Genomic DNA, 23,342 nt, shown 5'->3' with positions numbered 1-23,342 from the left:
TCAGGGACAAGGCATCCAAATGGCTCGAATCCTTCCCAAAAGAAAGCCTGACAAATTGGGAGGAGGTAGTGAATAAGTTTTTGGCAAGGTTTTACCCCCCACAAAGGATCAATAGGCTGAGAACTGAAGTACAGACGTTCAGACAGCAAGATGGGGAGACACTTTATGAAGCTTGGGAAAGGTTCAAAGACCTAACAAGAAGATGTCCACCAAATATGTTTAATGAATGGGTGCAGCTGCACATCTTCTATGAAGGACTGTCATATGAATCAAAGAAGGCCGTAGACCATTCATCTGGAGGTTCTTTAAACAAGAAGAAGACCATTGAGGAAGCCATAGATGTCATTGAAACTGTAGCTGAGAATGACTACTTCTATGCTTCCAAAAGAGGAAACAATAGAGGGGTAATGGAGCTAAACAATGTAGATGCTCTGCTGGCTCAGAACAAGCTCATTACCAAGCAGTTAACTGACCTCACCAAGAAGATGGAAAGAAGTCAAGTAGCAGCAATCACCACCTCATCAACAACCCAAGAAGAAGTTGAAGAAAAGGACCTTGAGCAAGCCAACTACATTGGGAATTCACCTAGATAGAACCATGATCCATACTCCAAGACATACAACTCTGGATGGAGGAACCACCCAAACTTTGGATGGGGGAATCAGCAAGAGCAAAGCCAAGACCATAGACGTTACAACTCCAACAACAATGCAGCCCATTCTTCACTTGATGACAAAATCTCTAAGATTGAAACCTTACTTGAAAGCATATGCAGAGACATCCAAGATAGTAAAACATTCCGAGAGGAAGTGCAGTCAAATATGCAGAACCAAGATGCTGCCATCGAGAAGCATGAGACACAAGTTAGTTACCTATTCAATCAGACTTCTAGCAACACCCAAAGCAAAAAAGAGGAGTGTCAAGCTATCACTCTTAGGAGTGGGAAGGAACTGAAGGAATTCGACCAAAAGACACTAGAAGAAGACTCAATTGATGAAGGAGAAAAGCAAGATAGAAATCAAGCCACAACTTCTAAAGTGCAAAAAGAAGAAGGGAAGCTGAAGCCGGATGTCCTGAGAGTTCCATACCCTCAGCAATTGAAGAAAAAGGGAGATGACAACCATTTTCTGAGATTTTTAGAAATCTTCCAAAAGCTACAAATCAACATACCCTTTGCTGAAGCAATAGAACAAATGCCTCTCTATGCCAAGTTCTTAAAAGAGCTCATGACTAAGAAGAGAAGCTGGAAGAACAACGAAACTGTGATACTGACCGAAGAATGTAGTGCTATCATTCAGCACAAATTACCCCAGAAATTGAAGGATCCAGGGAGTTTTCAGATCCCCTGTGTCATAGGTGAGATCACAGTAGAGAAGGCTCTCTGTGACTTAGGAGCCAGCATCAATTTGATGTCAGTAGCCATGATGAGGAAGATGAAGATCGAGGAGGCTAAACCAACAAAAATGGCCTTACAATTGGCAGACCGATCATTCAAGTTCCCTCACATCATAGTAGAGGATTTGTTGGTGAAGGTGGGAGACTTCATATTTCCAGCCGATTTTGTAGTGTTGGACATGCAGGAGGAAGCCAAGGCCTCCATTATCCTGGGAAGACCCTTCCTGGCCACTGCTGGAGCTGTCATTGATGTCCAAAAAGGTGATCTTACCTTAAGATTACACAATGAGAAGATGACATTCAATGTATTCAAGGCCATGAGTTACCCACTAGAACAATTTAGGGAATGCATGAGATTAGATGCACTTGAGGAAGAAGTGCAGGAGAGCTTCAAACAGGAAGGACCAGAAGAGCCAGAGAGAGTCATGGAAGAGGAGTATGAATCAAGTGAAGAGGTGGGAACAGCAGAAATTCATATACAAGAAGCACCAAAAGCAGAGAACTAAAAGTCAGAGGCACCCAAACTTAAGCTCAAGGCACTGCCACCTACTCTCAAATATGCATACTTAGGAGAAAATGAAAGTTACCCAGTGATCATAAGCTCATCCCTCAGCCAGAATCAAGAGGATGAACTACTCCAAGTTTTGAGGAAGCACAAGGATGCCATTGGATGGACTCTTGCTGACTTAAAAGGAATCAGTTCAACCATATGCATGCATAAGATACTGCTAGAAGAGGATGCCAAACCGTCCATTCAATCTCAAAGGAGGCTGAACCCAATCATGAAAGAGGTGGTGCAGAAAGAAGTTATGAAGTTATGGCAGGGAGGGGTGATCTACCCTATCTCAGACAGCCCATGGGTCAGCCCTGTACATGTTGTCCCAAAGAAGGGAGGAATCACTGTAGTTCCAAATGAGAAGAACGAATTAATCCCTACAAGGACGGTCACTAGATGACGGATGTGCATAGACTATAGAAAACTCAATGAAGCTACACAAAAAGATCATTTCCCCCTTTCATTCATGGATCAGATGTTGGAACGACTTGCAGGCCATGCATATTATTGTTTTCTTGATGGTTATTCGGGATATAACCAAATAGTGGTTGATCCTAGAGACCAAGAGAAAACCTCATTCACTTGCCCATATGGAGTGTTTGCCTACAGGCGAATGCCATTTGGGCTATGTAATACACTTGTAACTTTTCAACGATGCATGCTTTCTATCTTCTCAAACATGATAGAGAAATTCATCGAAGTCTTTATGGATGACTTCTCAGTATTTGGAGATTCTTTTCCTAGCTGCCTACAGCACCTTGCCTTGGTATTGAAAAGATGCCAAGAGACCAACCTGGTCTTGAACTGGGAGAAATGTCACTTCATGGTGACAGGAGGAATAGTCCTTGGTCATAAGGTCTCTAACCAAGGCATTGAGGTGGACAGAGCCAAAGTGGAACTCATTAAAAAACTTCCTCAACCCAGTGATGTCAAGGCAATTAGGAGCTTTTTAGGGCATGCTGGTTTTTACAGAAGGTTTATTAAAGATTTTTCAAAGATAGCCAAATCCTTAAGCAATCTCCTTGTATCTGATACACCATTTGTCTTCGATGAAACATGCATGATAGCTTTTGAAAACTTGAAAATGAGATTATCATCTGCACCTATCATTTCCCCACCTGACTGGAACTTACCATTTGAACTGATGTGTGATGCATCTGATTTTGCAATAGGGGCAGTGTTAAGACAGAGGAAAGACAACTTAGTCCATGTGATATACTATGCCAACAAGGTCCTTAATGATGCTCAAAGAAATTATACCACAACCGAAAAGGAACTGCTGGCAATAGTTTTCGCATTTGACAAGTTTAGATCGTACCTCATTGGTGCAAAAGTGATTGTTTTCACTGATCACACAGCACTTAAATATTTGTTTGCTAAGCAAGAATCAAAACCGAGACTAATAAGATGGATCTTATTGTTGCAGGAATTTGATATTGAAATCAGAGACAAGAAAGGAGTGGAGAACAAGGTAGTAGATCACCTCTCCAGAATCCCTCAGGATGAAGGTGGGGCAAATGATACTCATGCGAACGAGCTCTTCCCTGATGAGCAATTGATGGTAGTTCACAAGGCTCCATGGTTTGCAAACATAGCCAACTTCAAGGCAACTGGGGCTTTACCACCAGAGATACATAAACATCAGAAAAGAAAGCTCATGAATGATGCAAAATACTTTGTCTGGGACGAGCCCTATCTTTTCAAGAAGTGTTCAGATGGAGTCCTCAGAAGATGTGTTTCAGAAGAAGAAGGACGAGAGGTCCTATGGAATTGCCACAGCTCAAGTTATGGAGGCCACTTTGGAGGGGACAGAACTGCAGCAAAGGTTCTACAAAGTGTGTTCTTTTGGCCGACCCTTTTCAAGGACGCCAAGGAACTGGTAAAAAGCTGTAATGAATGCCAAAGAGCTGGAAACTTGTCCAAAAGAAATGCCATGCCACAAAATTTCATCTTAGAGCTGGAATTGTTTGATGTGTGGGGAATAGATTTCATGGGGCCGTTTCCAACTTCATATGCAAACAAGTACATCTTAGTAGCTGTGGATTATGTCTCCAAGTGGGTAGAGGCGATTGCAACTCCAACAAATGATAACAGGGTGGTTATGAACTTCCTCAGGAAGAATATCTTTAGCTGGCTTGGAGTCCCAAGAGCCCTCATCAGAGATGGAGGGAGCCACTTTTGTAACAGACCATTAGAGGCTCTTATCCTACGATATGGGGTAAAACACAAGGTAGCTGATGAGCGGATAATTTATACGCTTTTTGGCATTGTTTTTAGATAGTTTTTAGTAAGTTTAAGCTACTTTTAGGGATGTTTTCATTAGTTTTTATGTTAAATTTACATTTCTGGACTTTACTATGAGTTTGTGTGTTTTTCTGTGATTTCAAGTAATTTCTGGCTGAAATTGAGGGAATTGAGCAAAACTCTGAAGAAGGCTGACAAAAGGACTGCTGATGCTGTTAGAATCTGACCTCCCTGCACTCGAAATGGATTTTCTGGAGCTACAGAACTCCAATTGGCGCGCTCTCAATGGCCTTGGAAAGTAGACATCCAGGGCTTTCCAGCAATATATAATAGTCCATACTTTATTCGAAGAATGATGACGTAACTTGGCGTTGAACGCCAAGTACATGCTGCTGTCTGGAGTTAAACGCCAGAAAAACGTCATGATCCGGAGTTAAACGCCCAAAACACGTCATAACTCGAAGTTCAACTCCAAGAGAAGCCTTAGCTCGTGGATTGATCAAGCTCAGCCCAAACATACACCAAGTGGGCCCCGGAATTGGATTTATGCATCAAATACTTACTCATGTAAACCCTAGTAGCTAGTCTAGTATATATAGGACATTTATCTATTGTATTAGACATCTTTGGTCTCAGTTTTGTTTTATTCTTCATCCTAAGAGGCTATTGATCACGTTTTAGGGGGGCTGGCCATTCGGCCATGCCTGAACCTCTTTTACTTATGTATTTTCAACGGTGGAGTTTCTGCACACCATAGATTAAGGGTGTGGAGCTCTGCTGTACCTCAAGTATTAATGCAATTCTATTTTCTTTTATTCAAATCTCTCTTATTCTTATTCCAAGATATTCATTCGTACCCAAGAACATGATGAATGTGATGATAAGTAACCCTCATTATCATTCTCACTTATGAACGCGCGTGATTGACAACCACTTCCGTTCTACATGCAACCAAGCTTGAATGCGTATCTCTTAGATTCCCCAACAGAATCTTCGTGGTATAAGCTAGATAGATGGCGGCATTTATGAGGATCCGGAAAGTCTCACCTTGTCTGTGGTATTCCGAGTAGGATCCTGGGAATCCAGAAAGTCTAACCTTGTCTGTGGTATTCCGAGTAGGATTCCGGTAATGAATGACTGTGACGTGCTTCAAACTTGCAAGTGCTAGGCGTTAGTGACAGACGTAAAAGAATCAAGGGATTCTATTCCAGTAGGAGCGGGAACCAACCAGTGATTAGCCGTACTGTGACAGAGTGCGTGAGCATTAGTTTTCACTGCGAGGATGGGATGTAGCCATCAACCATGGGTGATGCCTCCAGACGATTAGCCGTGCGAGTGACAGCCGCATAGGATCATTTTCCCGAGAGGATTGAAAGTAGCCACCGCTGATGGTGAACCCCTATACAAAGATTGCCATGGGAAGGAGTAAGAAGGATTGAGTAGAAGTAGTAGGAGAGCAGGCGTCCTTGAACCATACAGCATCTCCATTCGCTTATCTGAAATTCTCACCAATGAATCTGCATAAGTCTTCTATCTCTTTTATTACTTCTATTTTCTTATCTTTATTTTCAAAAACCCATAAACCATTTTAACCTGCCTAACTGAGATTTGCAGGGTGACCATAGCTTGCTTCATACCAACAATCTCTGTGGGATCGACCCTTACTCACGTAAGGTTTATTACTTGGACGACCCAGTACACTTGCTGGTTAGTTGAACGGAGTTGTGATAACAACTGGTGCCACAATAATGATTTCATACAACTTAAAGAACAGTGATCACAATTTCGTCCAACAAGTTTTTGGCGCCGTTGCCGGGGATTGTTCGAGTATGGACAACTGACGGTTCATTTTGTTGCTCAGATTAGGTAATTTTCTTTTCAAAAATCTTTTTCAAAATTTTTCTTTTCTTTTTCATTTTTCTAACCTTGTTTTTCGAAAAAAAATTAAAATAAAAATACAAAAAATTAGAAAATCATAAAAATCAAAAATATTTTGTGTTTCTTGTTTGAGTCTTGTGTTAATTTTTAAGTTTGGTGTCAATTGCATGCTTTTAAAAATTTTTCTTGCAATTTTCGAAAATCTCATGCATTCATAGTGTTCTTCATGATCTTCAAGTTGTTCTTGATAAGTCCTCTTGTTTGATCTTGATATTTTCTTGTTTTGTGTTGGTTGTTGTTTTTCATGTGCATCTTTGCATTCATATTTTCCAAGCATTAAAAATTTCTAAGTTTGGTGTCTTGCATGTTTTCTTTGCATCAAAAATTTTTCAAAATTATGTTCTTGATGTTCATCATGATCTTCAAAGTGTTCTTGGTGTTCATCTTGACATTCATAGCATTCTTGCATACATCTTGTGTCTTGATCCAAAATTTTCATGTTTTGGGTCATTTTTGTGTTTTTCTTTAAAAATTCAAAAATCAAAAAAATATCTTTTCCTTATTTCCCTCCAAAATTTCGAAATTTTGGGATTGACTTGGCCAAAAATTTTCAAAATTAGTTGTTTCTTACAAGTCAAGACAAAATTTCAATTTTAAAAATCTTATCTTTTCAAAATCTTTTTCAAAAATCATATCTTTTTCATTTTTTTATCATTTTCGAAAATTTCAAAAATCTTTTTCAAAATATTTTCAAAATCTTTTTCTTATCTTTATATCAAATTTTCGAAAAGATGCTGACAATTAATGTGATTGGTTCAAAAATTTGAAGTTTGTTACTTTCTTGTTAAGAAAGGTTCAATCTTTAAATTTTAGAATCTTATCTTGTAGTTTCTTGTTAGTTAAGTCTTTTTTTTTTAAAATTAAATCTTTTCAAAATATCTTTTTCAAATATATCTTTTTATCTTTTATCTTATCTTTTTCAAAAATTTTAACTTTTTCAAAATTTGATTTCAAAATATCTTATCTAACTTCTTATTTTCTTATCTTTTTTTTAAAATTTGATTTCAAATCTTTTTCAATCAACTAACTAACTTTTTGTTTGTTTCTTATCTTTTTCAAAACCAACTAACTACCTATCCCTCTCAAATTTTCGAAAATTCTCCCTCTCTTTTTCAAAAATTCTTTTTGTTTTAAATTTTAATTTTAATCTCATCTTATCTTTAATTTTCGAAAATTACTAACCCCTTTTTCAAAATTATTCTCGAAAATTTCTCTTCTCTTTTCTTCTTTTATTTAATTATTTAATTACTAACACTTCTCTTCACCTCTCTTCATCCAAAAATCCGAATCCATCCTTCTTCTTTCTTCTACCCCTTTCTTCTTCTACTAACATAAAGGAATCTCTATACTGTGACATAGAGGATTCCTCTTTCTTTTCTTGTTTTCTTCTCTTTCATATGAGCAGGAACAGGGAAAAAGGCACTCTTGTTGAAGTTGATCCAGAACCTGAAAGGACTATGAAGAGAAAATTAAGAGAAGCTAAATTACAACAATCCAGAAATAACCTTTCAGAAATTTTCGAACAAGAGAAGGAGATGGCAGCTGAAAATAATAATAATAATGCAAGGAGAATGCTTGGTGACTTCACAAAGCCAACGTCCAAGTTTGATGGAAGAAGCATCTCCATTCCTGCCATTGGAGCCAATAACTTTGAGCTTAAGCCTCAACTAGTTGCATTAATGCAACAAAACTGCAAGTTTTATGGACTTCCATCTGAAGATCCTTATCAGTTCTTAACTGAGTTCTTGCAGATCTGTGAGACTGTAAAGACGAATGGAGTTGATCCTGAAGTCTACAGACTCGTGCTCTTCCCTTTTGCTGTAAGAGACAGAGCTAGAATATGGTTGGATTCACAACCTAAGGATAGCCTGGACACATGGGATAAGCTGGTCACCGCCTTCTTGGACAAATTCTTTCCTCCTCAAAAGCTGAGCAAGCTGAGAGTGGATGTTCAAACCTTCAAACAAAAAGATGGTGAATCCCTCTATGAAGCTTGGGAAAGATATAAGCAGTTGACCAAAAGATGTCCATCTGACATGTTTTCAGAATGGACCTTATTAGATATATTTTATTATGGTCTCTCTGAATTTTCGAAAATGTCATTGGACCATTCTGCAGGTGGATCTATTCACCTGAAGAAAACGCCTGAAGAGGCTCAAGAACTCATTGACATGGTTGCAAACAACCAATTCATGTATACCTCTGAGAGGAATTCTGTAAATAATGGGATACCTCAGAAGAAAGGAGTTCTTGAAATTGATGCTCTGAATGCCATATTGGCTCAGAACAAAATGTTGACTCAACAGGTCAACATGATCTCTCAAAATCTGAATGGATTGCAACATGCATCCAACAGTACTAGAGAGGTAGCTTCTGAAGAAGCTTATGATCCTGAGAACCCTGCCATGGCAGAGGTTAACTACATGGGTGAACCATATGGGAACACCTATAATCCATCATGGAGAAATCATCCAAATTTCTCCTGGAAGGATCAACAGAAGCCTCAGCAAGGCTTTAACAATGGTGGACGCAATAGGCTGAACAATAGTAAGCCATATCCATCATCTTCTCAGCAACAGACAGAGAACTCTGAACAAAACACTTCTAATTTAGCTAATATTGTCTCTGATCTGTCAAAAGCCACCTCAGTTTCATGAATGAAACAAGATCCTCCATTAGAAATTTGGAGGCACAAGTGGGCCAGCTGAGTAAGAAAGTCATTGAAACTCCTCCCAGTATTCTCCCAAGCAATACAGAAGAGAATCCAAAAGGAGAGTGCAAGGCCATTGAATTGATCAAAGTGGCCGAATGCACTAGGGAGGAGGAGGACGAAAATCCTAGTGAGGAAAACCTCCTGGGACGTCCTTCAAGCAAGAAGGAGTTTCCTATTAAGGATCCAAAGGAATCTGAGGCTCATACAGAGACCATAGAGATTCCATTAAATCTCCTTTTGCCATTCATGAGCTCTGAAGATTATTCTTCCTCTGAAGAGGATGAAGATGTGACTGGAGAGCAAGTTGCTCAGTACTTAGGAGCTATCATGAAGCTGAATGACAAGTTGTTTGGTAATGAGACTTGGGAAAGTGAACCTCCCTTGCTCATTGGTGAACTAGATACTTGGATTCAGAAAACTCTACCTCAAAAGAGACAAGATCCTGGCAAGTTCCTAATACCTTGCACCATAGGCACCATGAGCTTTGAAAAAGCTCTATGTGATCTAGGATCAGGGATAAATCTGATGCCACTCTCTGTAATGGAGAAGCTAGGGATCATTGAGGTACAACCTGCCTTGTTCTCATTACAATTGGCAGACAAGTCCATGAGACAAGCTTATGGAATAGTAGAGGACGTGCTAGTAAAGGTTGAAGGCCTTTACATCCCTGCTGATTTCATAATCCTAGACACTAGGAAGGAAGATGATGAATGCATCATCCTAGGAAGACCTTTCCTAGCCACAGCAGGAGCTGTGATAGATGTCAACAGAGGTGAGTTAGTCCTTCAATTGAATGGGGACTACCTTGTGTTTAAGGCACATGGCCATCCCTCTGTGACAAAAGAGAGTAAGCAGGAAGAGCTTCTCTCAGTTCAGAGTCAAGAAGATCCCACACAGTCAAACTCTAAGTTTGGTGTTGTGAGGCCACAACCAAACTCTAAGTTTGGTGTTAAGATCCCATATCCAAACTCTAAGTTTGGTGTGGACAACTATAAAACATTGACCTGATCACCTTGAGGCTCCATGAGAGCCACTGTCAAGCTATTGACATTAAAGAAGCGCTTGTTGGGAGGCAACCCAATTTTATTTATCTAATTTTATTTTATTTTGTTTTATTGTTATTTTTGTGTTTAATTAGGTACATGATCATGAGGAGTCACGAAAAAATCAAAAAAAATTAAAAACAGAGTCAAAAACAGAAGAAAAAAAATTTTCACCCTGGAGGTAGCGCAGACTGGCGTTCAACGCCAGTAAGATGCATCAGGCTGGCGTTCAACGCCAGAACAGAGCACCATTCTGGCGCTGAACGCCAGAAACAAGCAACAACCTGGCGTTTAACGCCAGGAATGTGCACACAGAGGACAAACTGGCGCTGAACGCCAGAAACAAGCATGAAACTGGCGTTCAACGCCAGAAACATGCATTACATGGGCGTTAAACGCCCAGAACATGCACCAATGGGCGTTTGAACGCCAGAATGATGCATGGAGGCATTTTACATGCCTATATGGTGAAGGAATGGTATTTCTTTTCACCTCAGGATCTGTGGACCCCACAGGATCCCCACCTACCTCGCCCTCTCTCTTTCCATTCATGGTCATTCCTTCTATTTTTCATTCACCACCTACATCTATCCACTCTTCCCCATACACCCCACCTACCTTTACAATTCAACTTCTCTTTACCACCCAATCCCACCCATATAGCCGAATCCATCTCCCCTCACTCACCTCCATTTTCTTCTTCTTCTTCTTCCTCTCTTCTTTCTTCTCTTGCTCGAGGGCGAGCAATATTTTAAGTTTGGTGTGGTAAAAGCATAGCTTTTTTTTTGCTTTTCCATTACCATTAATGGCACCTAAGGCCAGAGAAACCTCAAAGGGAAGACAAAAGCTTCCACCTCTGAGTCTTGGGAGATGGAAAGACTATAAGCCGTCATAGCTCAGTGGTAGAACATGTGGCTGCAAATCAAGAGATCCCTGAGATACCTCAGGGAATAAGTTATCCTCCACACAAATATTGGAAGCAACTAAGGGTAGAAACACCAAAATTACTAGGAATCATTCAACAGAAGCAAGGAAGAGACATAGAGGAGCTCAAAAAGCACCATTGGACCTTCAAGAAGGCGCCACCCTCACTCAGGTGGATTCATTCCTTGTTCTTTATTTCTTTCTGTTTTCAGTTTTTAATGTTGTGTTTATCTATGTTTTGTGTCTCTACTTCATGATCATTAGTATGTAACCATGCCTTAAAGCTATGAATAAAATCCATTAATCCTTCACCTCTCTTAAATGAAAAATGTTTTAATTCAAAAGAACAAGAAGTACATGAATTTCGAATTTATCCTTGAATTTAATTTAATTATATTGATGTGGTGGCAATACTTTTTGTTTTCTGAATGAATGCTTGAACAGTGCATATTTTTGATCTTGTTGTTTATGAGTGTTAAAATTGTTGGCTCTTGAAAGAATGATGAACAAAGAGAAATGTTATTGATGATCTGAAAAATCATGAAATTGATTCTTGAAGCAAGAAAAAGCAGTGAAAAAGGAAGCTTGCGAAAAAAAAATTTAGAAAGAAAAAGAAGGAGCAGTAGAAAAAGCTAATAGCCCTTAAAACCAAAAGGCAAGGGTAAAAAGGATACAAGGCTTTGAGCATCAATGGATAGGAGGGCCCAAGGAAATAAAATCCAGGCCTAAGCGGCTAAATCAAGCTTTCCCTAACCATGTGCATGTGTCATGAAGGTCCAAGTGAAAAGCTTGAGACTGAGTGGTTAAAGTCGTGATCCAAAGCAAAAAGAGTGTGCTTAAGAGCTCTGGACACCACTAATTGGGGACTCTAGCAAAGCTAAGTCACAATCTGAAAAGGTTCACCCAGTTATGTGTCTGTGGCATTTGTGTATCCGGTGGTAATACTGGAAAACAAAGTGCTTAGGGCCACGGCCAAGACTCATAAGTAGCTGTGTTCAAGAATCAACATGCTTAACTAGGAAAGTCAATAACACTATCCCAAATTCTAAGTTCCCAGAGACGCCAATCACTCTAAACTTCAAAGGAAAAAGTGAGATGCCAAAACTGTTCAGAAGCAAAAAGCTACAAGTCCCGCTCATCTAATTAAATTAATATTCATTGATATCCTGGAATTTATAGTATATTCTCTTCTTTTTATCCTATTTGATTTTCAGTTGCTTGGGGACAAGCAACAATTTAAGTTTGGTGTTGTGATGAGCGGATAATTTATACGCTTTTTGGCATTGTTTTTAGATAGTTTTTAGTAAGTTTAAGCTACTTTTAGGGATGTTTTCATTAGTTTTTATGTTAAATTCACATTTCTGGACTTTACTATGAGTTTGTGTGTTTTTCTGTGATTTCAGGTAATTTCTGGCTGAAATTGAGGGACTTGAGCAAAACTCTGAAGAAGGCTGACAAAAGGACTGCTGATGCTGTTGGAATCTGACCTCCCTGCACTCGAAATGGATTTTCTGGAGCTACAGAACTCCAATTGGCGCGCGCTTAACGGCGTTGGAAAGTAGACATCCAGGGCTTTCCAGAAATATATAATAGTCCATACTTTATTCGAAGAATGACGACGTAACTTGGCGTTGAACGCCAAGTACATGCTGCTGTCTGGAGTTAAACGCCAGAAAAACGTCATGATCCGGAGTTAAACGCCCAAAACACGTCATAACTCGAAGTTCAACTCCAAGAGAAGCCTTAGCTCGTGGATTGATCAAGCTCAGCCCAAACATACACCAAGTGGGCCCCGGAAGTGGATTTATGCATCAAATACTTACTCATGTAAACCCTAGTAGCTAGTCTAGTATATATAGGACATTTATCTATTGTATTAGACATCTTTGGTCTCAGTTTTGTTTTATTCTTCATCCTAAGAGGCTATTGATCACGTTTTAGGGGGGCTGGCCATTCGGCCATGCCTGAACCTCTTTTACTTATGTATTTTCAACGGTGGAGTTTCTGCACACCATAGATTAAGGGTGTGGAGCTCTGCTGTACCTCAAGTATTAATGCAATTCTATTTTCTTTTATTCAAATCTCTCTTATTCTTATTCCAAGATATTCATTCGTACCCAAGAACATGATGAATGTGATGATAAGTAACCCTCATTATCATTCTCACTTATGAACGCGCGTGATTGACAACCACTTCCGTTCTACATGCAACCAAGCTTGAATACGTATCTCTTAGATTCCCCAACAGAATCTTCGTGGTATAAGCTAGATAGATGGCGGCATTTATGAGGATCCGGAAAGTCTCACCTTGTCTGTGGTATTCCGAGTAGGATCCTGGGAATCCGGAAAGTCTAACCTTGTCTGTGGTATTCCGAGTAGGATTCCGGTAATGAATGACTGTGACGTGCTTCAAACTTGCAAGTGCTGGGCGTTAGTGACAAACGTAAAAGAATCAAGGGATTCTATTCCAGTAGGAGCGGGAACCAACCAGTGATTAGCCGTACTGTGACAGAGTGCGTGAGCATTAGTTTTCACTGCGAGGATGGGATGTAGCCATCAACCATGGGTGATGCCTCCAGACGATTAGCCGTGCGAGTGACAGCCGCATAGGATCATTTTTCCGAGAGGATTGAAAGTAGCCAACGCTGATGGTGAACCCCTATACAAAGCTTGTGATGCCAAGGCATCTTAGGCTAGTTTCACTAGCATTTTTTCTGTTAGTTTTAGTTGTTTTATGCATTTTCTTGAGCTTAAAGTAACCAAGAATGGTTAAATGAACAACAAAGCAATGAACCATCCAAAACATTATGATTTTGATGCAAATTCCATGAGTTTTTAGTGATATTACTTGAATGCTATGAATGGATGAATTCTCATGAAATTTTGCAAGACTTTGATACAATTGTTTGGATGATTTCAGGGAAGAGAGGCTAGGCAAGGAAGCAACAAAATCAATGAAGGAAGCTTGAAATTCAAATGGGACGTTTAAGCTCCAGTTTAAGCCTAAACTGGAGCTTAAACGCCAAAATCATGAGAAGAGAGGAAATGCTGTAACTGGCGTTTAACCTCCAGTTTGACCTTAAACTGGAAGTTAAACGCCAGAATGAGAAAGGGCACTAAGAAGCATTCCACGTTTAACCTCCATTTTGACCTCAAACTGGAGGTTAAACGCCAGAATGATGATTTGAACCAAGGGAGCATTCCACGTTTAACCTCTAGTTTAACCTTAAACTAGAGGTTAAACGTGTTCGACACTTTCTCCTCACCAAGAAGCATTTCCACGTTTAACCTCCAGTTTGACCTCAAACTGGAGGTTAAACGCCAGAAGTAAGAAAGGCACCAGGAGCATTTCCACGTTTAAGCTCCAGTTTAACCTTAAACTGGAGCTTAAACGTGTTATATGGAACAGCTTGACCATGCCTTCTTCAAACATAAATAACTTGAGCTACAAAACTCCAAATGAGGTGATTCAAAATGCATTGGAAAGAAGACATCTAGAGCTTTCCAAGCATATATGGAATGCATGGTGGATACTAAAAATTGAGGGAGAAAACAGCCCCGTAATGTGCATAGAAGAGCATAGTACCAACATGCAATCAGGCCAGCTGACCTCTTCACCTTCCATGGAGTATAACTCGAGTTGTAGAACTCCAAATGATGCGCTTCCAGTTGCATTGGAAAGTAGACATCCATATCTTTCCAACGAGGTATAATAGTCCATATTTGGCATCAAATTGGCAAGGTTGACAAGAGAACAAAGTGACGACTCAAGAAAGGGAAGTGTTTCCACGTTTAACCTCCAGTTTGACCTCAAACTGGAGGTTAAACGTGTTCGACCATTTTCTGCCTCCAGGGTGTGATTTCTTCATTCCACGTTTAACCTCCAGTTTGACCTCAAACTGGAGGTTAAACGTGTTCGATGGCTTTTCTCCTCCAGGGTGTTTTCTTCATTTCCAAGTTTAACCTCCAGTTTAACCTCAAACTGGAGGTTAAACGTGGTCGACCCAAATTGCCTCGAGGGTGTGCTTTCCTCATTTCCAAGTTTAACCTCCAGTTTAACCTTAAACTGGAGGTTAAACGTGCTCGACAATGAACACCCCTGGGTTGCTTTCTTCCAATTCCACGTTTAAGTTTTAGTTTGACCTTAAACTGAAACTTAAACTTCAACTTAAATGCCACTCTTTAAAAGGGTTTTTGGCCAATTATATTGAGGTTTAAGTTAGCATTTGAGCACAATTATTAACTTAAACCTATTATGGTATGAAACCCAATTGAATATCATGGTTTATGGGATTGGGCCTGAAGAACTGAGGAGTCTGGAACTTCAATTTGTTGAGTCTTGTGTCATTACTTGTTTATCACTAAGTTTGCTCAATGAATGTTACAGAATTGGATCACAGCCTCATCAAGATTATGGACCACAAGCCTAAAGCAAAAGGAAATCAAGGAAAGGCCTCAAAGCCCAAGAAACACAACAGAAGCTCAATTTAGAAAGTGTATAAATAGGATAGAATTGAAGTTAGTTAGAATTTTTTGACACTTTAGCATTTTTTTCATACTGTAATTGAATTCTGAGCTATGACTCACTAAACCCCTTTCATTGGGTTAGGGAGCTCTATTGTAATTCAATGAATCAATAATAGTTTTCATCTTCTTCTTCAATCTTTTCTCTTGAATTTTGTTAGAAAGCTTCTCGATCTAATTCCATTGGTTAGTTGTCTTGGGAAAGAAACCATCCATAATTGGAATCCTTCGGAACCTTGGGAAAGGAATGGAGGATTCATGCTAGAGAAGCTTTCTCACAGTGAATTGGATTGGGGTTTGGATGGATATTGTGACATGTAATCCTACCAAATTGTGGTTCATGAAACTGTGTGGTATAATCAGTGATCGAGCAATCATCTCTTCTTATGAACATTTAAACCAAGGGATTGGGAATCTGTTTGTTTTTAGAGAGAATTGGTGAGCCAAGGAATTGGGATCCAATCATATAAGATTGCCAAGCAAGATTCAATGAATGCATTGGTTGAGGAAGAGATGAAAATGTTTTGATTCGGAGATTTCAATATCTCCTGACCCCAATGAACCCATCTCTCTGATCTATCCCCTTCTATTTACATTCTGCAAATTTAATTCATGCAATCACCCCCATCCCTTTTAATTTCAGCAATTTAGCTTCTCGCACTTTAATTCTCGCAATTTAAGATTCAGTCATTTCAATTCCTTGCAATTTACATTTCCCGCCAATTTACTTTATGCAATTCACACCCAATTCTTGATTCCGCTCAACTAATCAAACTTCTAATTCGAATTGCTCATTCAACCAATCCTTGTGGGATTCGACCTCACTCTATTATGAGTTTTTACTTGACGATAACCGGTGCACTTGCCGGAAGGAATTTTGCCGTTTGTGCAATTTCCCTTAATCGTAGCTATACCCAGTTATAGCAACATCAAGTTTATGGCGCCGTTGCCGGGGATTGGTTTTCGATTGACAATTCTCAAATTGGAAGTTAACTAGATTGAGCATTTTTCTTGTTTTGTTAATTTAGTTTAAGTTACTTGTTGAATTTAATTTCTGCACTCTGTTATTTGCTTTTTCTTTCTTATGCCTTTCCTTTCAAGCAACTAACTCACTAACCCACTAACTATTTGAATTAATTCCTCAACTGCTCTAACCAATACTCTTCCATTAACCAAGAGTATTCCACTTGTTTGTTACTTGTGGTGTGTTCTTGTATGACAGGTAGGAGAGGAGAGGCATCAACTCCTCCATATACCGAACCAGAGAGGACCCTTCATAGACTTAGAAGGGAAGCAAGAAGGAAGAGGGTACTGGGAGAAGAAGAATCTGAAGGAGAATCTGAGGACAACTTTGAGGAAGCTCTAGATCTCAACATGGATAGAGAATTTCACAACCATGGGAGGAATGATGGAAACAATGCCATTCCTGAGAGGAGGGTTCTTGGTTCATACATAAACCCAACCTCTGGGAATTGTGGTAGCAGCATCCAAAAACCATCCATTCAGGCCAACAATTTTGAACTCAAACCACAGCTAATCTCACTGGTGGAAAACCATTGTTCATTTGGTGGGAGTGCTAATGAAGATCCAAACCAACATCTCACCAAATTCTTGAGAATTTGCGACACTGTGAAGTCCAATGGAGTCCAGGATGATGCCTATAAACTGCTCTTGTTCCCATTTTCACTTAGGGACAAGGCAGCTAAGTGGCTGGAATCATTCCCAAGGGACAGCCTAACAACCTGGGATGAGGTGGAGAGCAAGTTTCTGGCACGTTTCTACCCCCCACAAAAGGTCAATAGGCTTCGATCTGAGGTTCAGACTTTTAGACAACAAGATGGTGAGACGCTCTACGAGGCATGGGAGAGGTTCAAAGAGTTGACAAGGAAATGCCCACCAAACATGTTCCCTGACTGGGTGCAATTGCACATCTTCTATGATGGACTTTCTTATGAATCAAGGAAGGCTGTAGACCATTCATCAGGAGGTTCATTGAACAGGAAAAAGACTGTGGAAGAAGCCATTGAAGTGATTGAGACCGTGGCTGAGAATGAGTACTACTATGCTTCAGAGAGGCACAACACTAAAGGGGTCATGGAGCTGAACCATGTTGATGCAATTCTAGCCCAAAACAAGGTGTTTGCCAAGCAACTAGCAGAGCTTACCAGGAAGTTAGACACAAAGCAAGTGGCTGCAATACACACACAAGATCAAGAGGAAACAAATATTGAAGGAAATGATTGGGAAGAGGCCAACTACGTGGGAAACCAACAAAGGCAATCATATGATCCACATTCCAACACTTACAACCCAGGATGGAAAAACCACCCAAACTTTGGGTGGGGAAACCAGCAAAGCCAACCACAAAACCACAAACCTTACAACCACAACCAACATAACAATTCCACATACCAAAATTCCAACCAAAGATCATACCAAGCCACACAAAACACTTACTCCCAACCACCATATCATGGCCAAAATAATCAACCTGACCAACCTACTCCAAACCAACAATTTCAAGATCAATTAAACAGGATAGAAGGAAGGTTAGTTAACATGGGTCAGGACATAAATGAGTTGAAAAGCTTTAGGGATGATGTGAGATCGACCTTAAGGAACCATGGCGAAAAACTCAAGTGGATGGAGGCTCGAGTAGGAGAACTATCTCAACAAGCTCCCAAGTCAACTGCAGTATTCCCTAGTGACACAGAGAAAAATCCTAAAGGGGAACAAAAGGGAGTGAGATGGGAAGAATGCAAGGCCATCACCATATTGAAGGAAGTCTCAGAAGAAGAAGGAATCAGACCCTCAGAAAAAGAGCCAGAAATCTTGAAAGAAAGTGTGGAAGAAGCTAAGCAGGAAAGTGAAACAGAGCAAGCTAAAGATATGCAAAAGGAAGGCACGCTGGAAACATACCAACCAAAAGCACCATTTCCTCAGAGGTTAGGAGGAGGTGAAAAAGGGAAAACATATTCAAGGTTCCTAGAGACATTTAAGTCTCTCCATATCAATATTCCCTTTCTTGATATCCTCCAGCAGATGCCTACACATATCAAGTATTTGAAGGAATTGCTGAGTAAGAAAAGAGTTTTGAAGGGAGGACAAACGGTAATAATGAACAAGGAATGCAGTGCACTCATCAAGAAGGACATAGTCTCTAAGAAAACAGACCCAGGAAGTTTCCATATCCCTTGCATCATAGGGGAAACAAAAATTGACAGAGGATTCTGTGATCTAGGAGCTAGCATAAATATGATGCCTCTGACTCTTATGAAGAGGCTACAACTGAATGAGGTGAGATCCACTGATGTAATCATACAATTGGCTGACAAAACTCAGAAGCAAGCTGAAGGGGTAGTTGAGAATGTGCTGGTGAAAGTGGGAAATTATTTCTTCCCCACAGACTTTGTCATTTTGGACATGGAGGAAAGCTACCTACACCCTATCATTCTGGGAAGGCCATTTCTAGCCACTGCCAGAGCGCTTATAGATGTAGAACAAGGAGAGCTAATTTTGAGAATACATGATGAACAGCTCATTTTCCATGTTTTCAAACCTGCATCTGAGCCTGAACCAGAATCTGAAAAGCTTAAGGATGATAGTAGCCATCTGTGTTTGGAGGAAAGCAATCCAGCAGCTGAAACTTTGAAACAGTCCTTGGAAGGCAAACAAGAATTGCAAGGGTTAAAGCCACAAGAATCAATAGAAACAGATCAGAAGGATCCTCCTGGAATAAGGGTCAATGAAGAAATCCTCAAGAGAGAGGGAAGAATTGTAAAGAAATTGCCAAGAGGGTGGAGAAACAAGAAAATTCCCACTGAAGGTTTCTCTCCGGGAGATAAAGTGATATCAAGTCATTATCTGCCAATCCCACCTGGCCTCAAACCCATTCCTTCCCAGCTCCCTCAAGTGTTCACAATCAGGAAAGTTCTTTCTATGGAACATTTGGAAATCATGAAGGAATCAAATGGGGATGTTTTCATGGTGAGAGGAGAGGACATCAAGCACTACAATCCACCCTAACAAAGGACAACCGTCAAGCTAGTGACGTTAAAGAAGCGCTTGTTGGGAGGCAACCCAACCTGAGGTAATACTCTTTTGCTGTTTCTTTTATTTGTTTCAATAAAAAGGTGAAGTAGTTTCTGTGCATTGCAAAGAATTAAGTTTGGTGTTTCACACCAAACAATGAATTCATGGATCAATAATTCAAAGGGGAATGTGTGACTCTAAGTTTGGTGTTCCACCATACAGATCAACTGAACACAACAACCTTTGAATTATATGAAAGGAATAACCATTCTAAGCAATCACAGAAATGCTTAAAATCCTTAGCAACAACTTCACTCCAAAGAGAATTCAAGAATTCAAAGAACAGGGGAGTAAGTAGGAGACTAAGTTTGGTGTTCACACACCAACTTAAGACTCAGACACTTGCCCATACATCATTGAGCTAACCACTCAAGTGCTTGAGAAGCAAGCAACTTCATCACTAATTGCAGGAAAGGAAACAAGGATCTTAGAAAGAACATGAAGCAACAACTGGGAGAAAAAGGAGAAATCAAATTGTTTCCTGGCAACAAGGAGAAAACAAGAAATTTCACAAGGTGGTGTTGTTCCTTGACTATCCTTTAAAAGGCAAACAAAAGCATGCTTGTTCTGGTTTAAACTGTAATTGTTAAATATTTCTGGAATGTGAAGTTTTTAGTATGTTTGTTGATTTACTGCTTTAAATAAAGTGAATTGCCTAGATTGTTTGGATATAACTTCACCTACTTAAACAAATGCTTGCCATGCTTGTTCTGTTTCCAAAAATAAAAGAAAAGTGTGAACAAAGGTAACTTGGCTCATTTAGTGACAAATCAAGTAGAATTAAGTGGTGGTATGCATGCTTGATTGTTTAGTCAGATCACTGGTATATAGAGTGTAGAATTATCATTTTTTTTGTAGAAGTTGAGTATTGTCTATGGATCTTGATGAATAAATGTCTTTGGCCATGAAAAAGAAAGAAAAAGAAGAAGAAAAGCCACTGAAAAAGGGCAACCAAAAAGCAAAAGAATTAAGAAAATAAAGCTAGGCACCAATGGTTTGAACTCTTGAGACATATGCCTGTGGTGTTTATGTACTGGGATCTGCTTGGATGAATAGGTTCTGTGGAGTGTTTCAACACTTGGTAACTTGGGTTAACTAACCCGGGATTATCAACCAAAAGTCCATTATCAAGAGAAACCTAGCTACAAAACAGTTAGTTACACAAAGAGGTGCTGGGCACCAATGTCTCAAGAAGAAATGTGAACTAAAATGCCTGTAGTGGATATGTGTAATGCACTGATAAGAAAAAGAAAATTGCCAAAGGCTTGTGCTACACATGACACTGAGCAAACAAGGAGCAAAGAGCTCTAAGAAAAAGAAAAACAAAGAAAGGAAAAAGTGCCAAGGACATAAGAATAACAAGAGGCCATAACAGTGTTTGATGGATGCAATGAAAAAGTGATAATCCTACTTGATAAGTATGAAAAAGTGATGCTGCAACTTTCTGCATAAAACCCTTCTGATGAGCTTCAAATGCTTGCTAATAGAGCCAATGTAATTGCCTTTTGTTTCATACTTTCCTCTCAAATAACTCAGGACTTGCTTAGGGACAAGCAAGTATTAAGTTTGGTGTTGTGATGCCAAGGCATCTTAGGCTAGTTTCACTAGCATTTTTTCTGTTAGTTTTAGTTGTTTTATGCATTTTCTTGAGCTTAAAGTAACCAAGAATGGTTAAATGAACAACAAAGCAATGAACCATCCAAAACATTATGATTTTGATGCAAATTCCATGAGTTTTTAGTGATATTACTTGAATGCTATGAATGGATGAATTCTCATGAAATTTTGCAAGACTTTGATGCAATTGTTTGGATGATTTCAGGGAAGAGAGGCTAGGAAAGGAAGCAACAAAATCAATGAAGGAAGCTTGAAATTCAAATGGGACGTTTAAGCTCCAGTTTAAGCCTAAACTGGAGCTTAAACGCCAAAATCATGAGAAGAGAGGAAATGCTGTAACTGGCGCTTAACCTCCAGTTTGACCTTAAACTGGAAGTTAAACGCCAGAATGAGAAAGGGCACTAAGAAGCATTCCACGTTTAACCTCCAGTTTGACCTCAAACTGGAGGTTAAACGCCAGAATGATGATTTGAACCAAGGGAGCATTCCACGTTTAACCTCTAGTTTAACCTTAAACTAGAGGTTAAACGTGTTCGACACTTTCTCCTCACCAAGAAGCATTTCCACGTTTAACCTCCAGTTTGACCTCAAACTGGAGGTTAAACGCCAGAAGTAAGAAAGGCACCAGGAGCATTTCCACGTTTAAGCTCCAGTTTAACCTTAAACTGGAGCTTAAACATGTTATATGGAACAGCTTGACCATGCCTTCTTCAAACATAAATAACTTGAGCTACAAAACTCCAAATGAGGTGATTCAAAATGCATTGGAAAGAAGACATCTAGAGCTTTCCAAGCATATATGGCATGCATGGTGGATACTAAAAATTGAGGGAGAAAACAGCCCCGTAATGTGCATAGAAGAGCATAGTACCAACATGCAATCAGGCCAGCTGACCTCTTCACCTTCCATGGAGTATAACTCGCGTTGTAGAACTCCAAATGATGCGCTTCCAGTTGCATTGGAAAGTAGACATCCATAGCTTTCCAACGAGGTATAATAGTCCATATTTGGCATCAAATTGGCAAGGTTGACAAGAGAACAAAGTGACGACTCAAGAAAGGGAAGTGTTTCCACGTTTAACCTCCAGTTTGACCTCAAACTGGAGGTTAAACGTGTTCGACCATTTTCTGCCTCCAGGGTGTGATTTCTTCATTCCACGTTTAACCTCCAGTTTGACCTCAAACTGGAGGTTAAACGTGTTCAATGGCTTTTCTCCTCCAGGGTGTTTTCTTCATTTCCAAGTTTAACCTCCAGTTTAACCTCAAACTGGAGGTTAAACGTGGTCGACCCAAATTGCCTCCAGGGTGTGCTTTCTTCATTTCCAAGTTTAACCTCCCGTTTAACCTTAAACTGGAGGTTAAACGTGCTCGACAATGAACACCCCTGGGTTGCTTTCTTCCAATTCCACGTTTAAGTTTTAGTTTGACCTTAAACTGAAACTTAAACTTTAACTTAAATGCCACTCTTTAAAAGGGTTTTTGGGCCAATTATATTGAGGTTTAAATTAGCATTTGAGCATAATTATTAACTTAAACCTATTATGGTATGAAACCCAATTGAATATCATGGTTTATGGGATTGGGCCTGAAGAACTGAGGAGTCTGGAACTTCAATTTGTTGAGTCTTGTGTCATTACTTGTTTATCACTAAGTTTGCTCAATGAATGTTACAGAATTGGATCACAGCCTCATCAAGATTATGGACCACAAGCCTAAAGCAAAAGGAAATCAAGGAAAGGCCTCAAAGCCCAAGAAACACAACAGAAGCTCAATTTAGAAAGTGTATAAATAGGATAGAATTGAAGTTAGTTAGAATTTTTTAACACTTTAGCATTTTTTTCATACTGTAATTGAATTCTGAGCTATGACTCACTAAACCCCTTTCATTGGGTTAGGGAGCTCTATTGTAATTCAATGAATCAATAATAGTTTTCATCTTCTTCTTCAATCTTTTCTCTTGAATTTTGTTAGAAAGCTTCTCGATCTAATTCCATTGGTTAGTTGTCTTGGGAAAGAAACCATCCATAATTGGAATCCTTCGGAACCTTGGGAAAGGAATGGAGGATTCATGCTAGAGAAGCTTTCTCACAGTGAATTGGATTGGGGTTTGGATGGATATTGTGACATGTAATCCTACCAAATTGTGGTTCATGAAACTGTGTGGTATAATCAGTGATCGAGCAATCATCTCTTCTTATGAACATTTAAACCAAGGGATTGGGAATCTGTTTGTTTTTAGAGAGAATTGGTGAGCCAAGGAATTGGGATCCAATCATATAAGATTGCCAAGCAAGAT

General features: G+C 39.6%; 2 non-coding genes across 2 annotated transcripts; both read right to left on the bottom strand.

The window, feature by feature from the left end:
• Positions 1-8,067: 8,067 nt before the first annotated feature.
• LOC112700290 (small nucleolar RNA R71) lies at positions 8,068-8,171 on the bottom strand. The gene has a single exon (XR_003153200.1). It is a non-coding gene; the product is annotated as a small nucleolar RNA R71 (small nucleolar RNA).
• An 8,966-nt stretch (positions 8,172-17,137) lies between these two features.
• LOC112700099 (small nucleolar RNA R71) lies at positions 17,138-17,241 on the bottom strand. Its single transcript, XR_003153021.1, has one exon. It is a non-coding gene; the product is annotated as a small nucleolar RNA R71 (small nucleolar RNA).
• Between the last annotated feature and the right edge of the window lie 6,101 nt (positions 17,242-23,342).

This window comes from Arachis hypogaea, chromosome 6, assembly GCF_003086295.3.
Source record: "Arachis hypogaea cultivar Tifrunner chromosome 6, arahy.Tifrunner.gnm2.J5K5, whole genome shotgun sequence".
Classification (NCBI taxonomy): Eukaryota; Viridiplantae; Streptophyta; class Magnoliopsida; order Fabales; family Fabaceae; genus Arachis; species Arachis hypogaea.
This window is presented reverse-complemented; position numbering and strand designations above follow the sequence as displayed.